Source organism: Physella acuta, unplaced genomic scaffold, assembly GCF_028476545.2.
Source record: "Physella acuta isolate Inbredline_101_S28 unplaced genomic scaffold, ASM2847654v3 ptg000933l, whole genome shotgun sequence".
NCBI lineage: Eukaryota > Metazoa > Mollusca > Gastropoda > Physidae > Physella > Physella acuta.
In genome coordinates this window covers 378,825-404,441 of record NW_026732450.1, presented here as the reverse complement: position 1 = coordinate 404,441, position 25,617 = coordinate 378,825, and the positions used below count along the sequence as shown (strand labels likewise).

The 25,617-nt window shown below is 40.7% G+C and overlaps 1 protein-coding gene across 2 annotated transcripts in view; it reads left to right on the top strand.

Annotated features, from left to right (window-relative positions):
- Window positions 1-25,617, top strand: part of LOC131953605 (tripartite motif-containing protein 2) — an 83,575-nt gene that overhangs the window by 22,058 nt on the left and 35,900 nt on the right. The window contains exon 2 of one of the 2 annotated variants that reach the window (XM_059316851.1): window positions 3,152-3,443. The gene's annotated coding sequence lies outside the window, so the exon portion shown is untranslated. Of the gene's footprint in view, window positions 1-3,151; window positions 3,444-12,254; window positions 12,597-25,617 lie in introns of those variants that run through there. The other variant, XM_059316854.1, reaches the window with a different exon arrangement.

Genomic DNA, 25,617 nt, shown 5'->3' with positions numbered 1-25,617 from the left:
CTATGGGAAGTTAAAATAAATAAAAAACGACTCAGTGATTTTAAGTACTAAATAACTAATGAAGGAGATTCAAACTGGTTTACACCGTTACTTTTATTAATTTGGCGTCTGGATATCTGTAAATCATTTATTGCAGTATAAAATGAATGCATTTTTTGGCAAGCCAATAGCAGTAAAATATTAACTGTGTTTTTAAAAAAAATTGATAGCGATTTTTAAAAATCTCTTTCTTTGGCCACTAGGCAAACATATTTGAGTTGAATTTACTTACGACCCTCGTTGAGAAGAGTCGGGAAGAGGTAATTGAAGAGTTTTTTTTATAAAGATTTGCCAGGTTATAGTCGAACCCTAAACTCAGCAATCCAGTGCTGCACTACCACCCTTCCCACAGAGGCCTGATTAAATGTTTGGAGTTTCAGGTTAAAACAGACGCAACAGATTCCACTTCTGTGACCACGTCATGGAATGTATGTTGATGCCCTTAAGCTAAAAGAAATTGTCTACCATTCACATTTATGGATTCTCCCCCCCCCTTCCCCACCGGTACACATTGTGACATTCTGTCACAGATGGACGACCAAACACACCATCACATCCACGCTTCCACCCCACCCCCCCCCCTGCACACATTACACAATTCTTACACAGATGGATGACCCAACACACCCTCACATCCACGCTTCAACCACCCCCCCCCCGTCGTACACATAACACAATCCTAACACAGATGAATGACCCAACACACCCTCACATCCACGCTTCCACCCCCCCCCCCCGTACACATTACACAATTCTTACACAGATGGATGACCCAACACACCCTCACATCCATGCTTCAAACTCTACCCTCTAGTAAGCAGAAAACTTGTACACATATTCTTTACAAACCCAAAGTTTATTATCACAGATCTATAACAACATATTCAATTGGTTTCCCTACATCTCTCTCTCCCGGGGGAGCGGCGGGATGATGTCATACCGTGACATACACGCCCTTCCCCCACTCAACAATGGACGTGCACACACTATTTTTTTTCTCTCTGACCATATCTATTTCCTATTCCAGCATGACTTGCTTCGTGCGTCCTACAACCATTCTATTTCCTATTCCAGCATGACTTGCTTCGTGCGTCCTACAACCATTCTATTTCCTATTCCAGCATGACTTGCTTCGTGCGTCCTACAACCATTCTATTTCCTATTCCAGCAAGACTTGCTTCGTGTGTCCCACAACCATTCTATTTCCTATTCCAGCATGACTTGTTCAGTACGTCCTACAAGTGGATGCCGACCATTGTAAGATGATCGCGTCGTGTATCGATATCCAGGCCGTGGTTAACACGGCGAGCTCGGTGTGTTCAACACGCTGTGCTACGTGTGTTGGTCTCTGTGGGTATTGATAGATTTCATTGTGTTTGTCTACGCTAGACGGTGCATGTGTATCTCCGTGTTTAGATCGCAGCAGGGGATCCTGAAATAGCATGGGATTATTGTATTCATGATATATGTGCATGTCGTACTCAAGCGTGAGTTGAAGAATTTTTTTTTGTATATTGGAAATAATCAATAGTTACATTCGGTTCATTCGTGATTTTGTTTATAAAAAATATAAAGCTTTTTGAAAATTATTCCATAGTTTTTTTTTGTTTATCAACGAATACAAAGCCATGTTAATCCTAGTGGTTTATTTATGTGATGCAGCGTCCGGCACTGATGATGATTAGCCGGTTAATGCCGGCTCATGTCCCGCGTTTGTAGAGCAGTGTCGATAGGGGGGGGGGGGGCTTAGAGTGGACTCTGTCGCATTCAGCACGGCATTTAATGTTGGGGTTTTTGTTTTTTATGTAGTCGGCTGTACGTGGGGGCTCCACTTGACGTCATGTGGGTGTAGGTGTGTGTGTGGGGGGGGGGGGGGGGGGGGGGGAGGGGGTCTAAGTATGGGACACAAAATAGGGTGTTCTGTAAAACAATGATGCCTGTGCGAGTGTATTTCAAGAGCTGACTTCATTACAGATACACACATACGGTAACATACGGATTCGATATTGGCAGTCACATACACTTGACTTCATTCATTCATTTAAAATGTGACTTTAGTAGCCGTACACATTCTGAACACAGATGGTCTATCGATGTCACTTAAAAGTTGACTTAATTCTTAGCACACTGAAAGTAAGACTTCAGTTGTATTACATTTAAAAGCTGACTTCATTCTAAACATACATAACATGTAATTTGCTTGTGAATACTAAAAAGGTGACTTAAGTAATTGTAATCCTAAAAGAATACCTAATTCACATTTCCTGTAAACACCACTTCCAGCAATGAATATCGGACGGTTAACTAATGACGTCAGCATCTCCACATGTGATCTCTGTTTAGACAAAATGCATGACGTCATTATAGGACCACACTTAAGATGACGTCAGTAGATGGACACTTGAAGCCGATTAATCAGCATAAAAAGCCCCCCCCCCCCCCTCCCAACGTTTCCCTTGAATATTTTTTTGTCCAGGCTATTATGTTATCTATATTTTTTAAACCAGTTATTATTCTGTGAGCTACGTGTCTTCCATGTCAATATAGCGCTAATTCTGTATGATGGCACATTGTGGCATAGAAGCCTCGCTAATGTAGTGTGGAAGAGAGAATCGTTTTGTCCGAATGGGGGGGGGGGGAATTATGATACATGTAAACAATTTTTTCTGTTCCGAATCAAAATATTAAAACAATTTTAATTCATTTGAACATATATTTTTTGGTCCGAATCAGGATACATTTAATACATTTAGACATGTTTTGTGTCTGATTCAGGATAATTTTTATACATTATACATAGATAATGTTAAAATGGTATCCATATATATATATATATATATATATATATATATATATATATATATATATATATATATATATATATATATATATATATATATATATATATATATATATATATATGCCCGCTTTAGCTGGCTAGTTTTTAATATAACTAATGACTGATTAGACTAATGACCCGCCTTAACGAAATGATCTACTCTGGCCACCGTTTTCCCCTTCCCCTTCTACCCCTCTCTGCATCCATCTTCTCTGCTTTGTGTAGCTAATCATCAAGTACTTGCTATAATTACCTTTTCTTTATCTCTGACAGGTGGCCTTGACCTTCTCACCAAAGACTGAACACCCTGCGATCGCCAGACGTACCTGCGACAGGTAACTGACCAGCCGTCTGGTCGGCCCGTGGGGTCAGCGGTCAAGGCTAGCCCAAGATGAGATAAGCCTTGCCCAGCCCTGGTCGCGACTGTCGTGCATACAAATGCGGGCGGACGAGGGGAGATCAGTCCCCCGCTTAGGTTTGACGCCGCGGTCTTTATCGGCCGAGTACTTGGATTATCGTCCCTGACCTTTAGACGGAACGACGGCGGAAGGCGGAGAAACTGCAAGTGAGTCGATCTGTTTGTGGATGCTCGTCTTTGTGTGGGGTTCTAGTGAGGGTGTCTGTTTCTTGTCTTGCTGTTTGTCAGAGGTTAGATGTTAGCTCAAGGGTGGCTCTGTCTTCTGTACCTTGTTATCGATTTGGTGTTACTGTTTATGTTTTCTGTATCTTGTTATAAATTAGTTACATCTTTTCTTCCACCCATTCGCCCAGTACGTCCACCTATTCAGACTGTCACTTCTCCTAAGAATAATTTACCACTTGGAATCTAACTGTCCATAGGGCTGGTATAGTAGAGTTGACCTGATTCATTGACCTCGGCATATAAAAGGATAGTATGGTCAGCACTATGCCCATACGCCTTTACTTTCCCTAACATGAGTCAGGTACCCATCAGAGCTGAGTGGACTCAGGGACGTCGTACAGACGAGATGGGGATCCGAACTGGAGACTTTCGGGTTAGCAGTTCGACCACACCGTCACAAAGCTACACCATAAGTTGACGTTAGTTTACAGCCTATTAGCTCCTGTCTTATACTAGTGTATGGCTTTTGACTTTCAACCCGAAAGCCCCGAGTTCGAATCCCCGGATTGAGTCTCTGATGGGTACCTGAATCATGTTATGGAGAGTAAAGGCTGCTGGGCATAGTGCTGACCACTCTATCTTCATATGACAAGATAAAAGAAACAGATGTAGCCTACTCTACCATAGACCCCCTGGTTCGAAAGTGTAACAATGCTGGTATATGACCTAGTTAATAGAATAATATCCAGTTGAATGGCTATCAACAACATCCAGCCACCAACCCACCTTGATAGAATCATCTGTTTACCTGTAACTGTCACCTACATACTAAACTAATCGATATTTAACGTGTAGATCGTGAATACACTTCTAACTTTTCTGCACTGTTCAATATTGTATAGACATTCGTGTATGCCTATGCAAAACCATTGATTTGATCAACATATTTTTCTGAACCATATAAATCGTCTAAGCTGCTTTTTAAACCAGCATTTATTTTTACTTTTGTGTGTGTGTGTTTATGTGTGTGTGATAACTTCCTATTTATTTTACCATTGGACTCTGTAAACAAGATTTGAGTAGGGCTTCTATTGTTTTGATTAACGGAGGTTTATTGTGACTTGATGGTCGTACATCGTAGGTAAACTAGTACAGCGATAAGATGTGCACTGATCTGATTGTCAGCTCGTGTCGCGGCCTGCAAGGTTCTTTGTTCCAGCGTCAGTCTAGTACTGTAGGCTTATGTGTGTGAATTTATAGGTCATATTGACATATGTGTGCGTTTAGTAGGTCATACGAACATGCGTGTCAAATTAGTAGGGCATGATGACATGTGTGTAAATTTAGTAGGTCATAATGACGTGTATGAGTTTAGTAGGTCATATAGACGTGTGTGAATCTAGTATGTCGTAATGACATATGTATGCATTTAGTAGGTCATACTGACATGTGTGTCAATTTCGTAGGTCACAATAACATATTTATGTGGGTTTAGTAGGTCATATGGTCATTTATGTCAATTTAGTAGGTCATAATGACGTGTGTGTGAGTTTAGTATATCATAGAGACGTGTATGAATCTAGTAGGTCATAATGACATTATGTGTTGATCATACTGAGAATTGTGAATCTCTTAAGTTATGCTGGCATTACGTGCGAGAGTCTAGTACAACTAAGCAGGTCATACAGACATCTACAATGTCAAGTCAACTAAAGATTTAAAATTATTTTCTGAGTTATGTGTATCTGTTTACAGTTTAGTTTGAGTTCACACTTCTAGGTTCTAACTCTGCTAACTACACCAGCATACAATTCAACACTTTGATAACGGGTTAGGTTTTTGGTTAGGGTTTAAGGACAGCTTAAAGAGAAACCCTGATACAGTAGAGTTATTTAGTCAGATCTGTTGAAATGGCAGGTTGTGTGACAGTTACGTGGAAATGTGAGTTCAATCTGTTTAATGTGTCGCTAAAGTCAAGTACCTCTACTTTTTTTTTATCTTAAGACAATAACATGTTGGGTAAGTTAAGAGAGGGCAGGCAAGATATGGGGCTGTAAATCAGAGCGGGCGGTAACTTATAGAGTGCAGAAATAGGGCAAGGGACTGTCGGCACATATTACGCACTAGCAGTGTTAAGAAACAGGGTGAGGTTTAGTTGTGGTGAAAACAGGTCATCGGCCCGGTTGTCTTAACTTTGAACTAGTTTCTTTGACCTAGTTGTGTCCTCATGAATTCCAGGGTGCTCGTTTCTCGACCTCTAACCTATTTACGTACATGTTCAGTTCGTGTTATCACAGTCAAGTTGGACTAGTAACAAAAGACATCAGACAGGACAATCTGTGTGTGGGAATAACAAAGATGTGTCCGGCTGATAAGCGTAGAGCTTTGTTCGTGGTGACATGGCTGGGGTGACGGGAGGTGGGACGGGTGGTAGCCGGGGGTGGGAGAAACTGTGACGTAGATATGCATGATAACAGTCACAGTTCACTGACTTTCTTGCCGTTAGGCGCGGTGTTTCTCTAGCGTACAGGTGATTAGTAGCGTACATGTGATAAAGAACATATTGAGTTCTTTTAGCAGGTGAGTGATTGCCTGCATACTGTTTCGTTAAGTGGGGTAAGTGTGTAAAGCTTACGTTTAACTCATGGGCCAGGGGTCGTGTGTAAATCTTACTTCACTTGTTGTGTGTAAAACTTACATTAAATTCAAGGATTGTGTTCATAGTCTACATTTACTATCAAGTGTAGCCGTGAAAGCGTATAAATTATTCAAGGGTCAGGTTGTAAAGATTACTTTAACTCGAGGGTTATTTACGTTTTATAGCGGAGACAAGTCAGTGTTATTGATTTGTCTAGTTGCGATGGAAGGTAAACTACGAATACCAATATATAATCAACATTTTGGTGGTAAATGGTTTATATTTACCGTAGAAGAAAAGCGGTACATATTTACAGAAGAATGGTAGCTGTTTATATTTACAGTACAATGGTAGCTGTATATATTTACAGTAGAATGGTAGCTGTTTATATTTACAATAAACAGTTAAGAGATTGTATTGCCAATAGATCTCTAGAGGAAACTAAACTGGTAAAGGAAAGCGCGAAGTGTTCAGAAGTAAATTTTAACGTGTTATGACGCTTCGATTTTATTATTGTGTTTAGCTAGCGAATTTCCTACTGAGGTAATTTAAACAATTCTCAATAAACACGCATTTTACTTAATTTAAATGCCGTTATTTATTTCATGCAGTTGATTTTTAAAAATGGTATTGCTTCTTGGTATTAAAATTGTCAAAACGAAATACATGCATTCAATACGTAAGGGTACATGCTGTTGTTTTGTAATTATTGATTTTAACATCAACGCCTCCGCATGTGGTAGGTTTTTTTTCATTTTTTTTACCAGCTCCACGCCTTCCCCCCTGCCTATTTTAGGATTTTCTCGGTATGATTTACGGTTATGATGTACTTGCCATTTTATCGCTACTCCGTACTGTAAAGCGGCCACTTTATCGCTACTCCGTACTGTAACTACTCCATCAGTCACGGAGACTGACCAGCCCGGGTGACACCGTGGAAACGTTTGGATAGAGCCATCGGTTTTACATTTGGGCATCTGATTCAGTTCCAGACACATAACCTCTCGAGTGGGATTTTCTCAGAACTTCAAAAATAATAATAATAATAAAAACCGCTAGCACCAGGGGTATGCATGGCTACACTGTTAAAAAAAAAAGAAAGAAATTTTGACTTTATTTCAGATTTAAAAGTTAACTTATCAGGTATGTAGTACCTAGTGATCATTGCTTATCACTAACTCACACACAACTTTCACCTAAACCCAGTATAACTGTACCACATTAACCCTAACGTTCTAACCTTATTCTAACTCACCCAAACTTATCCTACCAGTAATACAAATCTTTATTAGCGACGGTGGTGTGCCTCCAAATTTAATAGCAACATCAGCTTACTTGGTATATCGAGTGATTTAATACTTTTTTTTTTATCTCCCCTTCTGTTATTGAATATAATTATCTGTAAGCTAAACTTTTTATAGCTAATATAATATTAAATTAGATTTTAAAATTGGAGATTCTTGCGTTGTCGCCAGAATTGCGCCTACTTGTGAAGTTAAAATTGACTTCGAAGATTTGATCATTACCATACAAATTGTTGTGACCGAAGTTTCGCAAAAGAAAAAAAAATACAAATAAAAAAAAAAAAAAAAAAAAAAAAACAACAACCTTTCAATGCATAGTTATGTTTAGCTGGGAGATAAAATACCAAGGAAAGGTATCCTTCCTGGCACCTTATAACGGAAGTGAGCCCCAGATGTGATGATATTGATGACTCGATACAACAGCAACATCAGTCGAACGGGAAGGCAAATGTTTATTCAATAGACCTGTTGCTTAGCTCCGGTGTCTGCTGGTGATTACGTAACCTGTTTCATTCGGTGCCTGTCTGCTGTCTAAAGGTTACCTCGACACTGCCTCGGATGTGCATGGCGTGAGTACACCTAATCTGCTCACCTACAAGAGGACGTGCATTCTTGTGGCATCTAACGCCGGGGTCCACGCGCCGGGGGAGGGGCGGAAGAAAAGAGTTTTGAGACCGGCGACTGGTCTTTGCTGGTGAAATGTGACACAGACAAACATGTTTTTTTTTTGTGTGCTGTAGATAATATTTGTCAGAGGTGTGGTTAGTTTGTATAGGGGGCGTGTAGGAATAATACAATGGTCGGTGAGTGAAAGAGATTTGTTGGTCTCAAATCTGAAAATCTGAGTACCGAACTCTTGACTTTAGCGTTAGTTATTGCGCGTCCATTAGTTAGACCATGTTTTACTGATATGAAATGGTTAAAATGGGTCTAGCTTCATCTTTTGGTTGGCTTGAGACAATGCGTCTAGACCAGTGGTTCTTAATCTGGGTTCAATTGAACCCTAGTCTCAAGGGGTTTGGCTGAGGTTAAGACACACGCCCGACTCATGATTCAGGATCGGAATTTGTCAGTGTGGACGATACAACTATTAAGGGGTTCGGTGAATGCGTATATGAAACTGGTGGGGTTCAGTACCTCCAAAAAAGTTAAGAACCACTGTCTAGATCGACGATACACTATTGATACGAACACGCTATCTAGACTCCCACTAGACAAATGTTCTAGACCGACGCTAAACTATTGACACGAACACGCTAGACTCCCACTAGACAATTCTTCTAGACCGACGCTAAACTATTGACACGAACACGCTAGACTCCCACTAGACAGTTCGACTAAACAGACGCTAACCAATTAGACCCCTCCCCTCTCCCTCCTCCGTGTGTTACCACCAACGTGACCAAACCACGGAACGTTTCATCCCTTCAGTTTGAGACACACGACAGCCTTTCATTTCCGGCATCTCCCCCAATGTCTCGAGATTTTCCTTTTGGAAACAATCCCAGCTCTGACAATTTTCCAGTGCCGGCGCTCACACAAAAAAATTGAATTCAATTACACTTTTAATCATCTGCGTTAGATGGATCTACGTATGTGGAATTTCATTCTTTGAAGTTTTTTTTTTCTTCTACAAATGGAACTTGATATTAGTTTTCACAAACGTGCCCGTCAATTGAAGGTCTCTGTCCAGTATTCCGAATAATAGATCTATATATTGACATTGCTCGTATAGTTGTTTGATAGAGAATACAGTTATACGAGATAGTTCATTTCGAGTTTGAATGGTTCTCGGGTTTCACGGCGCCATTGTAAGAAACATCAATATTCTGTTTTAAACTAACAACATTCTGGGGTTTTGACAACCAAAAATCCTGTTAGTAGTGGTGAAGCTGATAGCTCACAGAGGGTATACTCAGCTGGTGTTTATACCTTTCTTATGTATCGTAATGGATTTATCAATCAACTAATTATTCCATAACCCGAAGGGGGGGGGGGGGTCGTTGGGGCACCGTTTTTTATTTGCTTCATAACTATTATTTTTTCATTGTACAGTCTTCTGCTGCTTAAGGTAGTTCTATAACGGGCAGCCTTGTCCATTTCTTGATGTCCTTCTTCCATTGCCGTCTTTTCCTCCATCGCCTTCTCCCCCCTGGCACCGTGCTTTTGATAAGCCGATAGATCGCGCCACGTGTCTCTGACAGCTGTGTTTCTTTGCATTGATGATGGTCATCATCATCTCTCAACGCCCATTGGCGCACGAGGCATCAACAAGTGAGCACCATTTGATCCTGTCTGGACCCAGGGGTATTGTATAGGGTTTTAAGCGGAAACCTAACATGTTAGCATTAGCGTGCTCTAACGCTCGACCACATCGATCGATATTTTGTTGCCCGGGCCTGTTCCGTATGGTAATTCCACAGCTGACACGTATGGTTACATGGTCCGCTCCGTAATAGTTTAATATCTGGACATTATGTTAACTTGGCCACTTTTAAAGTTAATTTGTTAACTGGCCTCTATTTCACAATGACTCGTTTACTATGCTAATTCGACATGTTGCCATTAGGGGTCATCCATTTATGACGTCCACACGCGGGGGGGGGGGGGGGTCCGAAAAAAACTGACTTTAATCAGGAAAAAAGTGGATTTTTGTGGACGGGGGGGGGGGGGGGGTCCAAAATCCAAAGAAATTGTGGACGTCATAAATGGATGACCCCTTACTCAACTTGTCTAGTCCCTCCTGTTGTACATGAACATTGTATAAGACCGGGCTGGTCCATTGAATGTGACCGGAATGCCGCACTGACCCTTCATGTGAGCGTGTTGACACGGGGCTAAACATTTGTTGCCGTGTCGGCCTTGAGGAGATTATTGACCTCTGGTCCCCGGCGCTGGCCGCCAATCTAATGGCCGTTAACGTGTTTGCTGTGGCGCGTTTGTCCGCGTGTTAAAGGCGCCGAATTAATGCATGGCTTGCCCGGGGGTGTAATCCCCCCCCCCCCTCCCGTCATCACAGACATCATAAGTTATTTACTTCATAACTTTCAGCTTGACCTACTTACAGTATTGTAGTCTTTAACAGCGATCATGGGCTTATAAATTATTCTCTATGTCGCATTTATCGTAGCATAAATCATGTAGCAGTTTTAGTGTAGAATCGAGATCTATAACGAATCATTCTTTTAGTTTTTGTTTCGAGAGTTCACTAACTAAAAGTACCTATGAATAGTTTTGCTACGTGTTTATTTCCTAAAGCTATTCATCCCGTGAAGTTTATTTGTTAAAACTTTAGCTAGAGCTTAGCGGCAGTTTTTTCACCGTTTGTCCTTTACCGCATTCATCGCTACCTACGGTGGTGGTGTATCGTAGCTGCGCAACCACAACAGAACCCCCCCCCCCCCCTCCCCCACCTCGCTCCCTCCGACCCTAACGCGAGGCGAGCGACGCCGACTATCGAGGACAGGACCGAGTTGTCTAATTCTTGATGTGGCGCTTGAAAGACGCGAGCGGTTTCTTCATAGAGTGCAGCGCTAGTTCATTTACTGACGCCAAATTTTTGTTGTGATTTTTTTTTCTCTCTTGTGGATAGTTACATAAAGAAAGAAGTGTTGTTTCTTTTTCCTGGTAAATTCGTTTTTAATTTAGTTGATTTTAATTGGACTGTGAAATTGTTTACTTTAATTGGACTGATTTATTTACTTAAAACATTAAAACAACAATACGATTTTAGTGTAAAATTATGCGCAGTTGTAGGTCAGTAAATTAAAATGTATTTATTTAATTCCGTGTGTTTTTATGTAGATAGACCGCATACGATTGTGGATTGCCTGTTAGTCGTGGATTGCCTGTATGTTGTGGATAGCCTGTATGCTGTGAATTGCTTGTATGCGATGGATTGCTTGTATGCTGTGGATTGCTTGTATGGATAGCTTGTTGAGCAACTGTTGACTGTCAACACGGTGTCATGTGGGTTGGTGGTGTTGTTACATTGGCGTTTAAGACCAGCCCAAGTTAGGCATTGAATAGTGGATGGAGACGATGCGACTGTTGATTTTATTAGATACATGTTTCTTGTTGTTCCTATAGCAGATTACTGACTTCATTGACGTTTTTTTTTTTTTTTTTTTTGTTCCTATAGCGCTATAGCCGATTACTGACTTAATAATGACATTCACTGACGGTTATTTTTGTTGTTCTTATAGCAGATTACTAACTTCATTAGGACATTCACTGACGATCATTCTAGTAGCATAAACACTTAGATGTCAAGATTACGACATTAAATCGTAGGGATTAGCCATTAGCACACTGCTTATAGAACTAGTATTTTAACACAATAGCTATATCTCTACCAGGCTATCAACTAATAAACTATAACATCACAGCTGAAAGCGTTTGCTGTATAGCTATTGCCACAAAGAGTTTGCACTATAGAATGTACATTGATTAAAACTTTAGCTATGTAGTTATTGCTGTTTACAATATAAAATAAAATCCACACTGATTTTAAACTTCAGCTAGTCTATATGCTGACTTTAATCCCACCTTTAGTGGAGTCTACACAGTGTAAGGCCCTACCAACTTAAGCACTACAGATAGGCCGACCCCAGCTTAACGGTCCAATACCTCTAGACAAACACGGGGAGGGGTGGATGTATGTTGGGACCTGGTAGGGCTGGAATATTTAGACCATGACAAACCTGTATTGATACGCCCCTTGCCTACCTCGCGTGTTATATTAGCTGAGGAATAGACGCCTTTATAGAGATCTATTTCAAGGACACGTTCTTTAAATAAGATTATTTTTTTGATGGATAGGGTTAATAAAAGAAATTTACATTTATTTAGATTAAAAAAGACATTTTACCATAATAGAATGGAAACATAAAAGCTGTGGACATAACTTCTGTGTTTTGAATAATTTCCATTGAATGTGATTTCCTGCTTCGTAGTCGCAGAACTAAATTGGAACACTTAATATTATGGATAATTATCTTTTATTGGTTGTCTTGGCAATAACGGAACGAAAATCTGCATGAGTTATTGATTATCGATATCTGGACTTCATTAACGTCACCTTTTGATGTGGCGTCAAAAGGGTTTTCGACCTGCTTCTAATGCGTGGACATTTCCGGTGTGGTGTTTAGTTATGCAGCGAGCGCTGTGGTCTGATTTTGTTTCCTTTACATGGTAAGTTTGACTTTTTACATTTTTAAATTTTTTTTTCCCTGCTGAATAAGGTTTTCTCTGCCCGCGTTAGGTAAAGACAGGATGTGATAAATTTCAACGTGTCTCAAGTTTGTGGTTTTTTTAAATTTGAACAAAACAACGCTTAGCTCAGCTGTATTGAGTGAGACTACGTCCCTTTGTTGACGTTGTTAGCGTGATGTAAGAGTCAATAGCTAGATAACTGCAGCGATTCCAACATTTGTAACATTGTTCTTACTGACTTAAAATGTTAACAATTCTTACAGACGTATTACAGTGCTTAAACCAACCATTACAGTTTAATAGTGCTTACAAAAACTCTTACAGAAGTATTCTAGTACTTACACAAACTCTTACTGATGTATTGTATTGCTTACACAACCTAAATACTTGTTTATGTACTTACGTCACCACTTACAGACTTTTTAATACTGCTTACACCAACCCTTACAAGCTATGTGTAATGCTTACATAAATTATCACCGATGCTTTGTAATGCTTACACCAATCGTTACCCCCCCTAGTCCACTCTCTACCAGCCCTAGACACGACCTAACCCTGTCAAGATGTTGTCTAGTCCACCCTCTACCAACTCTAGACACGACCTAACCCTGTCAAGATGTTGTCTAGTCCACTCTCTACCAGCTCTAGACACGACCTAACCCTGTCAAGATGTTGTCTAGTCCACTCTCTATCAGCCATAGACACGACCTAACCCTGTCAAGATGTTGTCTAGTCCACACTACGTCCACCATTTGAACAGCTCACTGGAAAATTGAAAACATTTTCTTGGGCCAATGAAAAAAGATTCCTTTTAAATATTAAAACGCACATTGATTTATAGAACACACTAATGAGAAATTGAAGTGATCCCTTTACATGGAACAAATTCTTCTCGTGAATGTGTTTGTTGTTTGCTCGTTAAAAAATAAAATGTTCTGTTTGATTTTCATGTGGGGGGGGGGGGGGGATTTGCATATCCATGTTATTCATCAACAAACTTTAAGCCCCCCCCCCCCCCCATTTTCATCACACAGCTGCACACCTTCACACCCGACCCCACAGCGATGTTCAATAATTAATCCCCACAAGGACCCGGCTTTGCCCTCCACCCCCCACCCACCCCAATGAATGTGATTAAAGGAAAAATACGATGATCAAATACAATATTACACTTGTATAACTCCCCCCCCCCCCCCCAACTCATCATAATAAAGTTATGGTTTAAGTTTTTTAATTGTTAATTTATTTTTCTCTAATATAAAGTTCGCTATAAATATAATTGTGTTATATTTATCCATAAAACCCCCATTTTGATCAGATGTATTGTTTTAACTATCTAACCATACAAACAGTACACTAATTTTCAAACTTTTTACTTCACTAACATGCATGCAGTGTTTTGTTTTTCATAATAGGCTGAATCGTGTATGTGTATAGTTGTTTTTTCATTATAATCTGAAATGTGTGTCCGTGTTAGCGGTGCCGATAGGGCTGTGTTGGCATAGCCTTAGGGCCCAACAGTTATCGTCAGTTATTGATATTAAAAAAGGCCCTAATGGTGACAGTATAGGCCTACATTTCACGGGTTCCAACCTTTGCTGTGTTTGTTTGTGTGTGTGTGGGGGGGGGGGGGGAGTGGTCGTTGTATTCTCCACGCCACTGGTAAACCTGTTGCTTCTAAGCTCGCCACTTGAGGTACTTGATGTGTTGCTGTAGATGTAACTGTCTGCTCCCGGGGGTACGTCCCCGTAAGGTGGGTATCTGATATTCTACCATGTTGTTTAACGAAGACGGAGTAGAGTACGTGATGTTCCATAATGTTGTCTCATGCACCGCGTCACAGTAAAGCCACAGGACGGGAGAGGCCGTGCACCCGGTGATCTCATTTAGGAGGGGGGGGGGGGTCACTCCATATTGAAAATTGTAAAATTGACTGTCAAAACGTTGTTTCTAGTTAAAATGATAAAAATATTAGTGGGGAGGGAGTGACACCTTACTAAAAAAGCAAAATGTAGATGGGGGTGGGACCCTCGGTGTCACCCTCGTTGACACCCGACTTAATGACGTCACTGCCACATCATCAGCAGTAGCCCCGGCTGCTAAGACTTACCAACCAAAGCCTTAACTCCCGCTTATTTTTCAACTGTTATTTTTTATGTTACTACTTTCTTTATCGTATTTATTTTCTCAACCTTAATTTGTTTTTTGTAAGTCAACGCTTTTTTACTTCAGAGTTGCTACTTAGTCAAGTTTTGCTACTCTGATAAACTCTAGCTACATAATTTAACTGTAGTTATTTCATCACCTTTAACTCTTTTACCCCAACTGTCGCTACACTCTCAACGGGAGCGAGGGATGTGACGTCAGTAGCTAACCGCGGGGGAACCACTGACGTCATTGGCGAACTACAGACAGATATTCGTCACCCAAAGTATCCCCATAAAAGTAAGACGGATGTCTCTAGGGGGTCCTCAGTTCCCCCTTCACTGATGGCTAGTATTAGATCTGTGGGAGGGGGTAGGGGTGTAAGGGGGGGGGGGGGTAGACGTTAGTAATAGTTAGTATGTTTGGGAAACGGAGGGATAGGCTTTGTTGGGTGGGAGTAAAGTTTTAATAGTTTATTGATTATCATGTAATGATTGGAGATGGGGTTGGAGTAATGACCATATTAGAATTTTTTTTTTTAAAGTAGAACAAAACGTAATTTTTAAATGCTTATATTTGCTAGTTTGAAACATGTTTTAGTATAGTTGTTGCATTTTTCAATGTTGAAAGTCTGCTGAAACTTTGGTATTCGAATACAAGAATGGTAGGAAGCTGTGTGGTCGCGTGGTAGAGTTGTTAACCACCCACTTCCCACGATACCGGTCATTTGGAGGTTAGGTTAAATAGTCTAGAACTTAGGGGGTAGTGCCGGTGTGAGTTGAGTTAGTCCCGGGGTGTCTAGGTATTGTTATCCCTAGGTCGAATGCGTGTACAAAAGCGGCGTGAACGATTGTGGGGGGACTTTTTATGTGGTTAGGTAGCTGGTAGAAGGTTGTTGACGGTTGGGAACTGTGTGGTAGGATATGACAATAAAGGAGTAAAAAATGCGTTGTGTAGTCTCTGATGAAGTTCTGTAATGCGGCGCTAACACCCAAGTGGTATAGAGTAACCGCGGCTGTTCATGATGCTGACCATCCATTCAGTCCACAGAAACACGTCGACTATAATGTATCTCTTACGGACCACTAAGGCCGAAAGTGCTCTGTCGTGATGATGTAGAGATCGTGTGGACGACGACCCCTCCCCCCACTTTACCCTCGACGATAGAGATGGTAACGAGGGTCATATGGTAACGCCCGCGCATCAGTATAAGTCACCGCGAGTACTATCTGTAGAGCTTTTCCTGGCCACAAGAGCATGATGGGAACGGCGAGGGATGTTCTATTAATAGACCACTGCGTCCTTGGTCACGTGGCATCTGTGTTGTACTATCCAGCGATATCGATCTACAACCGAGTTAATTTCTAATAATATAAAAGATGATAGCTGTGACGTGAAGGTCGTTTGCTCAAGGTCACCGGCTAGAAAATAGCACGTGATATAATATATTCACCCGCCGTGTAGTGACAGTACATGTGTCTGTTAAAGGTGACATTCTGCCATGACACTGCCACCGTGACACTCCACCGTGACCAGATTGTCACCTTAAGTTTTAAATGTCTCCTGACTTACCTGTGTCAATATGTTCAGTCATGCGGTGATCTTGTTGTGTGTGGGCTCTATTTTGTACACGCAGTTTATCTTTGCTTTTATATAATAAAATGAAGTGTATTTTTTTGTACGTATACATCTATCTATATACTACTAAAAGTCAACTTTGTTTACATGTTTGAATATTTATTTGTTTGCCTGATCGAAAATTGTGATATGTTCGACTCTATCTGGAAAGCTGTAAAATAGTATGCAGGTAGAGAATAATTTTTTAATGCAGACAGACTGTTGATCACAAATTTATTTAAAGACGTTAATTAATTTATTGATTTATTCATAGTTAAATTAACCGTATTTTTTTAAAAATGTTAATACTTTGAATAAACTTTGTGGGGATAGTGACGTCCCTTGATGTGTTTACTTTTTGGTTCAATAAAAATGGCGGACTCATCATAGACTTTGTGGCCCATTCAAAAGTTTAACGCGTTACAAAGCTAATTTTCTGCCGGCTATAACTTAAACAATACGTCCGTTTGCTGTATTTATTACGTTCCAACACTTATATCAATTTTCAACTGTCTTTTTCATTTAGTTTTACGATAAATTTCTCTAGATCTAAAGATCAGCTGTCGAAGGGAAGTTATGAATCTAGCCTAGATCTAGCCTAGATCTAGATCTAGATTCTAGGTCACTACTAGACTCAGTGTTAATTCTAGATCTAGACTTAATGTAAATTCTACATCTAGAATCTATTTCAGGCCTTAATACATCTAGAATCTATTTCAGGCCTTAATTATTTTATATAAATCTTTGTTTGGCTTATTTAAGATTAAATTTAATTTGAAAGTTACTACTACTAGATCTATGCGCGGAGACTCAAAAGTATAGTATAAAAATTCATTTGTGATGTCACGAGTAAATAGCTAAGTTGGTAGCGTAGCCCGCTCTCGTGTGGGTGGCACAGGTTCTAGACCAATATGTCAATGATATTTTTTTTTCAATATTTTTTTTTTTAGATGTGAATGATAAAGTTGCCTATCTGAACTTGGCAGGATACAGGGCAGGTGAAGTAGAGTTCATCTGTTTCTTTGTCCTAAGCATATGAAAGGATAGTGTGGTCAGAGACATGCTCGGCTGGAATCGTTTTTTAAACGATAAAAACAAGTTGTCTGAGACTTGGCGGGACACTGGGCAGGTGAAGTAGAGTTGAGTAGGTCACATGTGACGTCAGTATATGAAGGGATAGTCCGAAATCGGTGTTTTCGGTGTTTTTAAAAGATAAAAAACATATTTTTGAATGTGGGGTCTGTTTTTTGTGACCATAAGTGACACTGCAGTAGCGTAGCGAGGAGGGGGGGGCGGGAGGGGAGGCGGGGGGGAGGGGGGAGGCGGGGGGGGGGGGGAAGGGGAGGCGGGGGGAGGTGGAGGGGGGGCGGGGGGGACATATGTTGGGGCGCCAAAATGGTTTGGAAAAATAAATTGAAAGGTTGAGGGGGGTGCAAATCGAAAGTTTGAGGGGGTGGGGGGGTTGAAAATCGAAATCTTGGGGGGGGGGGGGGTTAAAATCGAAAAGTTTGTCCCCGGGCGCCGGGAAGGGTCGCTATGCCTCTGAGTGACAGACGTGATGTTTTTTTATGGATGACCCCCGAAACCCACAGTTATCCAACGGATGACGGGTATTCTAGTATACTACTAAAAGTCAACTTTGTTTACATGTTTGAATATTTATTTGTTTGCCTGATCGAAAATTGTGATATGTTCGACTCTATCTGGAAAGCTGTAAAATGGTATGCAGGTAGAGAATAATTTTTTAATGCAGACAGACTGTTGATCACAAATTTATTTAAAGACGTTAATTAATTTATTGATTTATTCCTATGCAGAATAACCCATTTTTTTAAAAAATATTTGAAAAGCCACTAGACTCGGCGGGACCGTGACGTCACAGGTTTTTGTTTACTCTTTAGTACAATAAAATGGCGGCGTCTATTGAAGAAAATTGTGTTCCCATTCAAAAGTTTAACGCGTTCTAAATCTAATTTTCTGTCGGTCATAACTTTAACAATACGTCCGTTTGCTGTATTTATTACGTTCCAACACTTATATCAATTTTCAACTGTCTTTTTCATTTAGTTTTACGATAAATTTCTCTAGATCTAAAGATCAGCTATCGAAGGAAATTTATGAATCTAGCCTAGATCTAGATCTAGATCTAGCCTAGATGTAGGTCACTAGATTCAATGTAAATTCTACATCTAGAATCTATTTCAGGCCTTAATTATTTTATATAAATCTTTGTTTGGCTTATTTAAGATAAAATTTAATTTGAAAGTTAGTACTACTAGACTTATTTTTAGATCTAGATCTAGAATCTATACGCGTAAATCAAGTTGCATAAGGAGACACATAGTATAGTATAAAAATTCACTTGTGACGTCACGAGTAAATAGCTAAAATGGTAGCGTAGTCAGCTCTCATGCAGGAGGCACGGGTTCTAGACCAATATGTCAATGAAATTTTTTTTTTCAATTTTTTTTTTAGATGTGAATGATAACGTTGCCTATCTGAACTTGGCAAGATACAGGGCAGGTGAAGTAGAGTTCATCTGTTTCTTTGTCCTAAGCATATGAAAGGATAGTGTGGTCAGATACATGCTCGGCTGGAATTGTTTTTTAAACGATAAAAACATGTTGTCTGAGACTTGGCAGGACACTGGGCAGGTGAAGTAGAGTTGAGTAGGTCACCTGTGACGTCAGTTTATGAAGGGATAGTCCGAAATCGGTGTTTTCGGTGTTTTTAAAAGATAAAAAAACATATATTTGAATGTGGGGTCTGTTTTTTGTGACGATAAGTGACACTGCAGTAGCGTACCGAGGAGGGGGGGGGGGGGCGGTAGGGGAGGGGAGGCGGGGGGTGGGGAGGGGAGGCGGGGGGTGGGGAGGGGAGGCGGGGGGTGGGGAGGGGAGGCGGGGGGGGGAAGGGGGGGGTGGGGAGGTGGAGGGGGGGAAGGGGGGGGGGACATATGTTGGGGCGCCAAAATGGTTTGGAAAAATAAATTGATAGGTTGAGGGGGGTTCAAATCGAAAGTTTGAGAGGGGGGGGGGGTGCACATCAAAAGTTTGAGGGGGGGGGGGTTCAAATCGAAAACTTTGTCCCCGGGCGCCGGGAAGGGTTGCTATGCCTCTGAGTGACAGACGTGATGTTTTTTGATGGATGACCCCCGAAACCCACAGTTATCCAACGGATGACGGGTATTCTAGTTATATTTAAATATCACAAATGTCTTAAATGTACCACTTTGTTTCTGCTGATATCAATCAAGTATTTGTAAAAGCTTGGTCGTCTTATGGCGTTACATTTGTGAATAATGCTCGTTAAAAAAAATTCCGCACTTTAGACTTAAGAATGTATTTGTTTAAAGTAAAGTATGTTTTTTTTAAAGCTGAGCACGGCAGATATCTTTAAATTTAGAAAACTTTCTAAACGATGCTTGAGTTTTATGACTGTCCCATCTTCTGTCAAGAGTGCCCACCCCTGCACGTAGATATCCAACTTTACGAGCAAGGGCAACTTACACTATCAACCCGATTTCCTTTTTTAAAACCTGTAACACACGCTTAAAGCAGAAAGGAATGCATAATGTCGAGTGTGCAGTTCATAAGTGAATGCATGATTTAGAATGTGTGAAGAATAATCCACAAGCTAGTACCATACAAGCTAACCTTTACCGTGCTATATATTTTTGGCAGGCGAAGTAAAAAAAATAAAATCTTCATGGTTGATAAATCCCTTTGATAAAGTTTTATGTTCTATTAACACTGCATATACGTGTGCTTATAGAATTAGTGTATGAAAAAATACGTCTGAAGGTAAACATTAGGATAGATCACATAAAGACAAGACACGTAGCTAACCTCCCCTAGTCTACACTGAACAATGGAACACGTGCATGTCGGGTACAGGTAGGAGACAGCAGCTTTGTCACCTGTTTAATGGGGACAGCAGCTTTGTCATCTGTTTAAGTTTAATGCAAGGTTTGTTTGCTTTTTTTTTTTTTGCTGTTTTTTTCTGGACACGCCACATCGACAAACTACGTTTAAAAAATGTGTTTAGGATTGTGTGTGTGTGTGTGAAAATCCTACGAGTGCAATTAGTTCACGCAATGTCTTATCAAGCCCAGGTAGTTATGGATTTAATATAAAACACGGCACACCTGTGCAAGGTCATGAGTGTTGACAGTCTCAATACACGTTAACATCTACGGGCATTGGCACATTTTGTAGACATCGTTAACATCGTGTTGTGTAGAAATATCGTTTATATCATATTTTGTAGAAATAATGTTAATAAAATACCCGATATGCTATTTAGTCAACCCCATGTATAACTAGGTAACCGAATCTTAACATTACCGTATTTTTAGAAATAATAATTTTCCCGACATCTAAGTTCGAGTTATGCGTCATGATTTATGGTGGGGGTCCTAGACTTTGAGAAGCACCGGAGGAGTTACATAAATCTCCGGCTGATTGTGTTACTCCTGCCACGAGTGCCGCCCCTGCAACAAGTACTGCCCCTGCAACAAGTGCTGCCCCTGCCACAAGTGCTGCTACGTGTTAAAGATGTCTCCCAGTGGTCCACGTCCCTCCCCCCCCCCCCATTACACCACCTCGTACGCCGCCCCGTTGTAATCGTAAAGTTTCGTTAAGATATCACAGAGAGGGCAGGGGCTTTATTACGCCCCCTCCCCCTATTCTAGCGATTATGTGGTGTACGTCATTACATCCTTCTGTGTGGTCGTTTATTTTATATTTGTTATTCTTTCGTTTCACGTGCTAGTCTTTTTATGTGTGTGTATATGTGTGTGCTAAGATAATTAAACTGTATTGGAAGCATGATAAAAGTAATCGATGACCGACCGATGTGTCATGTAAAACTTATTAGTGTCACCCTTCTCGCGATGAAAATGTTATCATAACATGGCAGACTCCTGTCTGTTTAGTCTGAGAGACAGTAAACAAATAACTTGACTGTTTTCATTCGTGAGACCCTTTTGTGGAACACCCCCCCCCCCTCCTTCTTATATATTCTCCACCTCACAACTTGTATCTTGAGTCCTGTCTACCGTTGTCAGGTTTTAGCTTCACACACCCACTCATCCCTGTTGTTCTTATAGTTTGTACTTTAGTCCACTACATATTTCTCGATCTTGTAACCCCCTTGTCAGTTTTTGGTACCACCCACCCACCCAGTATTGCTCATCTTATCAACCCTTATTGAGTTTTTGGTATCGCCCACCCAACCATATTGCTCATCTTGTCACCCCCTAACCAGTTTTTGGTATCGCCCACCCAACCATATTGCTCATGTTGTCACCCCCTAACCAGTTTTTGGTATCGCCCACCCAACCATATTGCTCATCTTGTCACCCCCTAACCAGTTTTTGGTATCGCCCACCAAACCCAGTATTGCTCATTTTGTCAACCCTTTTCAGTTAATTGCTTCACCCTTAGACTTGTATTTCCCATCAAGGTAAGACCACCCCGCTTACCCTATCGTATAGTGTTCAAGATGTCCTTGTTTAGCCAAGGTGCCTTCAAGTTGTTTGAGGAAAAAAAACAACACTACCAAACCTCTGATTGGCTCAGCACGTTATGTCCAATGCTGGCTTTAATTCTTGATCCTTATTCTGTTTATCTAGCGTTTGGTCCCCTGTGAAGTTTTGTCAAAAACAAAAACAAGGAAGTATTGAAAAACTATCTGGGTACAAAAACAACAAATGACTTATCGAGCTAAGGAATGTCAGAATAATAACGACAATATGAGTCTGGTTTACTAAACGTCCACTCTGTATTAGATATCTCCATCTGCATTAACGTTAAAATGTCAGTCAAATTACACGTCTGTCCCCTCCACTCTAGCGAAACGCCCAAATAGCTCATTGGATCACATTTTAAAGTCTTAGTTTTACTTTTATAAATAAAAACTTTTTTGTCTTTATTAAAAACATTTCTAGTGCATTTAAAAAACTTTTTTTTTGTTATCTTTTTTGTAATTCTATTATTTCTGATTTAATTAATTAATTAATTAATTTATTTATTTTTATTTTTGCCGTCGATCTGTATTAGTTACTTCTGTATATTTATTTTGCTCCTGCATTTTTACCTAATCTTTACGTCATTTGATATTTTTAATTTTTTCTTCATTTTCCTCTTATTTCTGTGTTTTTAAATGACAGTTTTCTTTGAAGCAATCACCTTGCTCCAACCCGACTCTGACACACCGATGCGTGTGTTTCTTCTCGTGAATATAATCACGGACGGCAGATAGAACCAGGCGCTGCTTGTCTCAACGAATGAAAATATCCGGTTAAAGACCGGTTAAAGACCGGTCTAAGGTGTACCAACTCTGGCACCGCCGGCTATTAAACGTCTGCCGGGAGAATGATAAAAATGAAATGAGCTCTCGTAGAGTAAATGAGTATATCTGTCGTGGTTGCTGGGGAATATGAATTATCTGGCATGCTGAGGTAGCAAGATGATGTTGTGTTTACCTGTGGAGGTTGGGGATGAGGTGGGCGTACGTGTGGAGGTAGCGCAGGAAAGAAGTTTGGACACCTGTCTATCCACATAGGTAGGGTGGATGGGGGGGGGGGGGGATAGAATCAATATTTTAAATTGTTTTAATTTCATTGGCTCAGTTTCTGGTAACCTCTTGGTCCAATGTGGCACGTCCAGTTATATTCTAGTCTTATGTGAGGCTCCCAGTTGGCCCACATAAAGGTTTTCGGTTACCTGTAGATCAAACGGTACATTTCCGGTCACCTGTAGTTCTGCAAGAAGATTTCCGGCAACGAATACCTGTATGTACAATTTGAGTCCCCTGGTTACCATTCGGTAACCTGTGAAAATTTTAGTGATCGTTTTTTTGGACTGGCGTGAGACTTCCGGTTACACTTTGGTCCACACGAAAACGTACGGTTACCTGCAAGTTTCACCAAAGCTTTCAAGGTTACTTGCAACTTCACATGATTTCCGGTTACTTGCAAGTTTACGTTATTTCCGGTTACTTGCAAGTTTACGTTAAAATTTCCGGTTACTGGCAACTTCACATGATTTCCGGTTACTTGCAAGTTACGTTATTTCCGGTTACTTGCAAGTTTACGTTAAAATTTCCGGTTAATGGCAACTTCACATGATTTCCGGTTACCTGCAAGTTCACGTAAAGATTTCCGGTTACCTGTTGATGCTTTCTCTGGGCAACTTCCGGTTGTTTGTGAAATTTCGAATATTCAACTTCTGATTACCTTTTTAAAAAAATACTTTCGTTTACCTGTTGGTATACATGAAGACTTCCGGTACCCCGTTGACCGCGAATAGTTGCACGTGGAATTTTAATTCCCTTCGTCAGCCATTTACCTGTGTACAAAAAAAATCAAGCCAGCCTATCATTATCAAACTAATTACAGCTCATCTCAACTCTTGAAACTGGATAGAAACCAAAATTGTGCTGATACATCGGTCTGAAGACATGGCAATGGGGCTAATCGACACAGTGGTACTTTGAAGGTTTCTTGTCCTTTTGTGTAAAAAAGATAGAAATATTGCCATATGAGAAATATGATGTAAAAGTTCAAGAGGAATGGAGATTCAAGAGTGGAGGGGGGGGGGGTCGTTCTAAGGGAGTGAGTTGATACCTTGAAACATTCCGTTTATGACTTGAATCATATGACTTGTACGACATGATTTGTACCATAAGACTTGTATCACATGACTTAAACCACATGACTTGTAACATATGACTGGTACCATATGACTTGAACCCAATGATTTGAACCCCATGATTTGTACCATATGACTTTAACCATATGACTTGTACCACATTACTTAAACCGTATGACTGAAACCACATGACTTGTACCTTATGACTTAGACCATAATTCCGTGAGATGAAACCCACATTGTACCAATATTCCACCTTCCGCCACATGAAAGAGAGCGCCAAAAATAACCCCGGCTTTATCGTCTGCGCTCCGGTGTCACGTGTGGTTATCCCTCACTTCTGCGCTCAGGTGACCTGGAGACAAACATCGTCTGCGGATACCGTTAGTTTTTTCTGGAAGGATTAGCCGGGCTTAAGCCCCGCTTTGTGGCCGGGGGTGTTAGGGTAGTGGTGTTGAGGCCCCGCCACTTTGTACTTTGTCTTCAGATGAGATCCAGGGTATTAGCTGGTTGGAGACAAGTCCAGTTTGGTTTCAATTCGCGAAATTATGTCCCTTGTCGACGTGATCGTAAAACATTCAAACAATTCCTCAAATGGAGCTAGTCTTTGAAAAGATTTGTTAAAAACATGTTTATAAATCCCGTGTTTAGTTTTTATTTTATTGGTGACCTTTGAACCCAAATACATGTGCCAGTTTATTTATATAACTATTTAAAATATAGTACCAAAGTTTTATCCCAGGCGATTAAAAAGATGAAATTTGATTCTGCTTGAGGCGTGTCTGCTTCTGTGTAGCCTGGCGACCAATCAATGAGAAGTAAACAAAGAACATCACGAGGGTGAACTCTTGCCTTAACCATACCAATACCATCGTATGGTTAGAGCTATTTTATTGTAACATTCGAGCTTTTAGAAAAAATGAGATTTGATCTTTATATTTAAGACAATTTTATAATAACGATCTTTATGTTGTCTTAGTTCTGCTTAGTTCAACATTCCTTTTCTCTGAGTTTCCCTTCCTCTCTATATAAGCTATGTTAAACAGATGGCATAGTTGTTTCCCTTCCCCTCTATGTAAGCTATGTTAAACAGATGACATAGTTGTTTCCCTTCCCCCTCTATGGTAGCTGAGTTAGCCACACGACATAGTTTAACCCAATCACACATCCCCTCCCCCATGCTCCATCTAATGTTCCCCCTGGGAAGATCGTCCCCATAACCTGAGGGTAACAGCAGGTCACACTGACCCCCTCAGGCGACCCCTGGCAAACATTTAAGTGACCGGAGACGGCCGTTTTAATTGTTGCTCGTGTGTGTGGGGACACGGCTGGGCAAGTTGTCTCCATCAGCAGTGGCTCGACCTCTGTGTAGCAGAACTGGGATAACTCGGCCTCTGTGTAGAAGAACTGGGATAACTCGGCCTCCGTGTAGCAGAGCTGGGATAACTCGACCTCTGTGTAGCAGAACTGGAGTAACTCGACCTCTGTGTAGCAGAACTGAAATAACTCGATCTCTGTGTAGCAGAACTGGAGTAACTCGACCTCTGTGTAGCAGAGTTGGGATAGTTCGACCTCTGTGTAGA